The following is a 6,129-nucleotide window of genomic DNA, read 5'->3' on the forward strand; positions in this document are numbered from 1 at the left end:
CGAAAACTCCTTTATTTACCTCATAAACACCCCAAGCTCCCTCATTTACCTCACAAACCCCCCAGAACTCCTCTATTTACCTCATAATCTCCACAAAACTCCTTTATTTACCTCGTAACCCCGCCAAACTCGTTTATTTACCTCACAACCCCCCCCAAACTCCCTCATTTACCTCATAATCTCCCCAAAACTCCTTTATTTACCTCATAACCCCCCGAACCTCCTCTTTTACCTCATAAACCTCAAAAAACTCCCTCGTTTACCTCACAACCCCCCCAAAACTCCTGTATTTACCTCATAAACTCCCCAAAACTCCTTCATTTACCTCGTAACCCCCCCAAACTCCCTTATTTACCTCATAACTTCCCCAATACTCCATCTTTCACCTCACAAACCCCCCAAAAACTCCTTTATTTACCTCATAATCTCCCAAAAACTCCTTTATTTACCTCCTAACCCCTCCAAACTCGTTTATTTACCTCACAACTTCCCCAATACTCCCTCTTTCACCTCACAAACCCCCCCAAAACTCGCCCATTTCCCTCATAACCCCCTCAAACTCCCTCATTTACCTCACAACCCCCCAAAAACTCCTTTATTTACCTCACAACCCCCCAAAACTCCCTCATTTACCTCACAAACCCCCCCAAACTCCTTTATTTACCTCATTATCTTCCCAAAAATCCTTTATTTACCTCACAAAACTCCCTCATTTACTTCACAACCCCCCCGAACTCCCCCATTTACCTCACAACTTCCCCAATACTCCCTCTTCCACCTCACAAATCCCCCAAAAACTCCTTTATTTACCTCAGAACCCCCCCAAACTCGTTTATTACCTCATAACCCCCCCGAACCTCCTCTTTTACCTCATAAACCTCAAAAATCTCCCTCATTTACCTCACAACCCCCCCAAAACTCCTTTATTTACCTCATAAACACCCCAAACTCCCTTATTTACCTCACAACTTCCCCAGTACTCCCTCTTTCACCTCACAACCCCCAAAAACCCCTTTATTTACCTCATAATCCCCCCAAAACTCCTTTATTTACCTCATAACCCCCCCGAACCTCCTCTTTTACCTCATAAACCTCAAAAAACTCCCTCGTTTACCTCACAAACCCCCCAAGAACTCCTTTATTTACCTCATAATCTCCCAAAAACTCCTTTATTTACCTCATAAACCCCCCAAACTCCCTCATTTACCTCACAACTTCCCCAACACTCCCTCTTCCACCTCACAACCCCCAAAAACCCCTTTATTTCCCCCATAACCCCCCCAAAAAACCTCCCTTATTTCCCTCCCCACCCCCCCCAACCCCTCTCCTTCCCCTCAGCGCCCCCCCCCACCCCCCCTGCCCCCTCCCCCCCCTTCCCCCTCACGCCCCCCTCCCCGCCCCCCCCCCGCCCCCCCCAGCCCCCCTCAGCCCCCCCTCGCCCCCCCGTACCCCCCCCTGTCCCCCCTGTCCCCCCCCCGCCCGTGTCCCGGTACCGGGCTGGGGTCCCGGGGGGTCCCTCCCATGGCTCCCGCTCGTGGCGCAGCTGCGGCCGCCGCCGGCGCGAGGGGAGGGGCCGAGGGGGGGCGGGGCGGGGCCGCGCGCGCGCGCCGGAAGCGGAAGTTCCTCCCCCCCCCCCCCCCAAAAAAAAAAAGGGCGGGAGAATTGGGATTGGGGGGAGGGGTCACGTGACGCGGCGCGCGCCAACGGGGAAGGGGGCGGGGCCTCGGCCTCCCGCTCGCTCCCCCCTCCCCCCCCCCCAGTGCCCGAGGCACGTGACCCGCGGGGTCACCTGACGCGTGGGGCGGGGCTATGCAAATGAAGGCGACCACGTGGCGCGCCCCCACCCCCCCGAGCGGAGCCCGCGCCGCGGGGCACGTGACCGGGGAGGGGGCGGGGCTATGCTAACGAGCGCGGCGCCGCGTGCAAAGGGGGCGGGGTTATGCTAATGAGGAGTCGTGCGCAGAGGGGGGCGGGGCTATGCTAATGAGGAGCCGGGCGCACCTGCTGCCAGGCCACGTGGGGGGAGGGGCCGTGGGGCCCTATAGAGACCCCATAGGGCCATACAGGCCCCGTATAGCCCCCCACAGGGCCATATGGGCACCTATAGGCCCCATATAGCCCCCCCAGAGGGCCCTATAGACCCCATGTAGCCCCCCAGAGGGCCATATAGGCACCTACAAGCCCCATATAGCCCCCCATAGGGCCCTGTAGACCCCCCGTAGGGCCATATAGCCCCCTATAGACCCCATATTGCTGTTCATAGGGCCATATAGGCACCCACAGGCCCCATATAGCCCCCCATAGGGTCCTATAGGCCCCCCATAGGGCCATATAGGCACCTATAAGCCCCATATAGCCCCCTATAGACCCCATGTAGCCCCCCACAGGGCCATATAGGCACCCACAGGCCCCATATAGCCCCCCATAGGGCCCTGTAGACCCCCCATAGAGCCATATGGGCACCTATAGGCCCCATAGAGCCCTGTAAACCCCCCGTAGGGCCATACAGCCCCCTATAGACCCCATATTGCCCTTCATAGGGCCATATAGGCACCTATAGGCCCCACATAGCCCCCCCAGAGAGCCCTATATCCCCCCATAGGCCCCATATAGCCCCCATAGGTCCCCCCCCCGGACCCATATAGCCCCCCATAGGGCCATATATCCCCCCAAAGGCCCCATATAGCCCTCTATATGTCCCTATAGACCCCCATTGCCCCCCCATAGGCCCCATAGAGCCCCCCATAGGGCCATATAGCCCCCTATATGTCCCCTATAGGCCCCCCATTGCCCCCCTATAGGTCCCTATAGAGCGAGCCCCTATAGACCCCCAGACGCCCCCCACCCGTTGCAGCCCCCCCCCCCCGTGTCCCTATAGGATCCCTTGCAGCCCTATAGGAACCCCCCCAACACCATAAAGCCCCACTGGGACCCCCCCCCCGAGCCCCACAGGAACCCCCCCAGCCCCTCCCCAGCCCCATAGGACCCCCCCCATACCCCCCCCATAACCCCCAACCCCATAAGACCCCCCATAGGACCCCTATACCACCCCATAGCCCCCCCCAACCCCAAAAGACCCCCCCATAACCCCCCCAGTACCCCCATAGCCCCCCCCCAACCCCAAAGGACCCCCCCATAAGACCCCCCACCCCCATAAGACCCCCCCATAGGACCCCCATAGCCCCCCCAACCCCAAAAGACCCCCCCCATAACCCCCCCAGTACCCCATAAGACCCCCCCATAGCCCCCCAAGCCCCCCCCCCACCCCCATAGGACCCCCATAGCCCCCCCCAACCCCAAAAGACCCCCCCTTACCCCCCCCACCCCCATAAGACCCCCCCAGTACCCCCATAGCCCCCCCAGTACCCCAAAAGACCCCCCCATAACCCCCCCAATACCCCCCCCACCCCCATAGGACCCCCATAGCCCCCCCCAACCCCAAAAGACCCCCCCCATAACCCCCCCAGTACCCCCATAAGACCCCCCCATAGGACCCCTGTAGCCCCCCCCAACCCCATAAGACCTCTGTAGCCCCCCCCAACCCCAAAAGACCCCCCCATAACCCCCCCCCACCCCATAAGACCCCTCCCCCAGTACCCCAATAACCCCCCCACACCCCCATAGGACCCCCATAGACCCCCCAACCCCAAAAGACCCCCCCCATAACCCCCCCAGTACCCCATAAGACCCCCCCATAGCCCCCCAATATCCCCCCACCCCCCATAAGACCCCCCCATAGCCCCCCCCAACCCCAAAAGACCCCCCCATAACCCCCCCACCCCCATAAGACCCCCCCATAGCCCCCCCCAATACCCCCCACACCCCCATAGGACCCCCATAGCCCCCCCCAACCCCAAAAGACCCCCCCCATAAGCCCCCCAGTACCCCCATAAGATCCCCCCAGTACCCCCATAGCCCCCCCCAACCCCAAAAGCCCCCCCCCACCCCCATAAGCCCCCCCCCAAACACACTCCACAGCCGCCTGGGGGCTCCCCCACTTTATTTTTTTTGGGGGGGGGGGCACAGAGAACAACGGGGGGGGGGGTCCTGGGGGTCCCCCAGTGCTTTTGGGGGGGCTCCCGGGGGGGTCCCCACACTGGGGGGGGGGTCCCCAGGAGAAGCCTGGGGGGGTCCCACTTTGGGGTGCCCCCCCCCCCGGTGTCCAAAGGGGATGTCCCAAGGCTCCTGGGGGGGGTCCCCAGTTTTTTTTTTTGGGGGGGGGGGGGTTCCAGGTGCGGGGGGGGGGGTCCCAGCGCCCCCCCCACCCCCCCAGGGGGGGTCTCAGTGCTGGGTGCTGAGGGGGGGGCGCTGGGGGACCCAGGGTCCTGGGGGGATCCTGGTTTGAGTGGGGGTCCCACTGCCCTGGGGGGGTCCCATCACTCGGGGGGGGTCCCTTCATCCTGGGGGGGGTCCCGGGGGGGTCTCAGGGCCCCCCCTCAGCACCCTGAGCACAGGGGGGTGCTGAGGGGGTGGTGCTGGGGGACCCAGGGTCCTGGGGGGGTCCTGGTGTGGGTGGGGGTCCCACCGCCCCGGGGGGGGTCCCATCACCCCGGGGGGGGGTCCCATTGTCCGGGGGGGGGTCCCTTCATCCCAGGGGGGGTCCCGGGGGGGTCTCAGGGCCCCCCCCCTCAGCGCTCTGAGCACAGGTGGGTGCTGAGGGGGGTGCGCTGGGGGACCTGGTTTGAGTGGGGGTCCCACTGCCCCGGGGGGGGGTCCCATCACCCCGGGGGGGGGTCCCATCACCCTGGGGGGGGGTCCCTTCATCCCAGGGGGGGGTCCCAGGGGGGTCTCAGGGCCCCCCTCAGCACTCTGAGCACAGGTGGGTGGTGAGGGGGGTGCGCTGGGGGACCTGAGGTCCTGGGGGGGTCCTGGTGTGGGTGGGGGTCCCACTGCCTTGGGGGGGGTCCCATCACCCCGGGGGGGGTCCCGTTGTCTTGGGGGGGGTCCCTTCATCCCAGGGGGGGTCCCGGGGGGTCTCAGGGCCCCCCCCTCAGCGCTCTGAGCACAGGTGGGTGCTGAGAGGGTGGCGCTGGGGTACCCAGGGTCCTGGGGGGGTCCTGGTTTGAGTGGGGGTCCCACTGCCCTGGGGGGGGTCCCATCACCCCGGGGGGGGGTCCCATCGTCCGGGGGGGGGGGTCCCGGGCCCCCCCCTCAGCACCCTGAGCACAGGTGGGTGCTGGGGGGGGCGCTGGGGGGACCCAGGGTCCTGGGGGGGTCCTGGTTTGAGTGGGGGTCCCACTGCCCCGGGGGGGGGTCCCATCACCCCGGGGGGGGGTCCCATCATCTTGGGGGGGGTCCCATCACCCGGGGGGGGTCCCGGGGGGGTCTCTGGGCCCCCCCCTCAGCACTCAGAGCACAGGTGGGTGGTGAGGGGGTGGTGCTGGGGGACCCGAGGTCCTGGGGGGGTCCTGGTTTGAGTTGGGGTCCCGCTGACCTGGGGGGGGTCCCATCACCCCGGGGGGGGTCCCGTTGTCCTGGGGGGGGGTCCCATCACCCCGGGGGGGGGTCCCGGGGGGGTCTCGGGCCCCCCCCTCAGCGCTCTGAGCACAGGTTGGTGCTGAGGGGGGTGCGCTGGGGGGACCCAGGGTCCTGGGGGGGTCCTGGTTTGAGTGGGGGGTCCCGCTGCCCCGGGGGGGGTCCCGTTGTCCTGGGGGGGGTCCCATCACCCCGGGGGGGGTCCCGGGGGGGTCTCAGGGCCCCCCCCTCAGCACTCAGAGCACAGGTGGGTGCTGGGGGGGTGGCGCTGGGGTCCTGCTGGCTTCCCGGTGTGAGTGGGGGTCTCACTGCCTTGGGGGGGGTCCTGTCGGCCGGGGGGGGGGTCCCATCACCCCGGGGGGGGGTCCCAACATCCCGGGGGGGGTCCCATCGTCCTGGGGGGGGGTCCCGGGCCCCTCAGCACCCTGAGCACAGGTGGGTGCTGAGGGGGTGGCGCTGGGGGACCCTGGGTCCTGGGGGGGTCCTGGTTTGAGTGGGGGTCCCGCTGCCCCGGGGGGGGTCCCATCACCCCGGGGGGGGTCCCAACATCCCGGGGGGGGTCCCATTGTCTAGGGGGGGGGTCTCGGGGGGGTCTCAGGGCCCCCCCTCAGCACCCTGAGCACAGGTGGGTGCTGAGGGAGTGGTGCTGGGGGA

The 6,129-nt window shown here is 65.5% G+C and overlaps 2 long non-coding RNA genes across 9 annotated transcripts; both read right to left on the reverse strand.

Moving 5' to 3' along the window:
- Nucleotides 1–8: 8 nt before the first annotated feature.
- Nucleotides 9–1,338, reverse strand: LOC137848893 (uncharacterized). 8 transcript variants are annotated; one of them, XR_011091569.1, is made up of 3 exons: nucleotides 1,023–1,338; nucleotides 901–992; nucleotides 9–778 (listed from the first exon to the last, which is right to left on the reverse strand). It is a non-coding gene; the product is annotated as an uncharacterized lncRNA (long non-coding RNA). The 8 variants fall into 8 exon arrangements; XR_011091570.1 differs by having other exon boundaries at nucleotides 901–961; nucleotides 1,023–1,337; XR_011091567.1 differs by having other exon boundaries at nucleotides 9–810; nucleotides 932–992; nucleotides 1,023–1,337.
- Nucleotides 1,339–4,237: 2,899 nt separating this feature from the next.
- Nucleotides 4,238–4,774, reverse strand: LOC137848892 (uncharacterized). The gene is made up of 2 exons (XR_011091563.1): nucleotides 4,677–4,774; nucleotides 4,238–4,492 (listed from the first exon to the last, which is right to left on the reverse strand). It is a non-coding gene; the product is annotated as an uncharacterized lncRNA (long non-coding RNA).
- Nucleotides 4,775–6,129: the final 1,355 nt, after the last annotated feature.

The sequence above is a fragment of the Anas acuta genome, unplaced genomic scaffold (assembly GCF_963932015.1).
Source record: "Anas acuta unplaced genomic scaffold, bAnaAcu1.1 SCAFFOLD_364, whole genome shotgun sequence".
Lineage (NCBI taxonomy): Eukaryota > Metazoa > Chordata > Aves > Anseriformes > Anatidae > Anas > Anas acuta.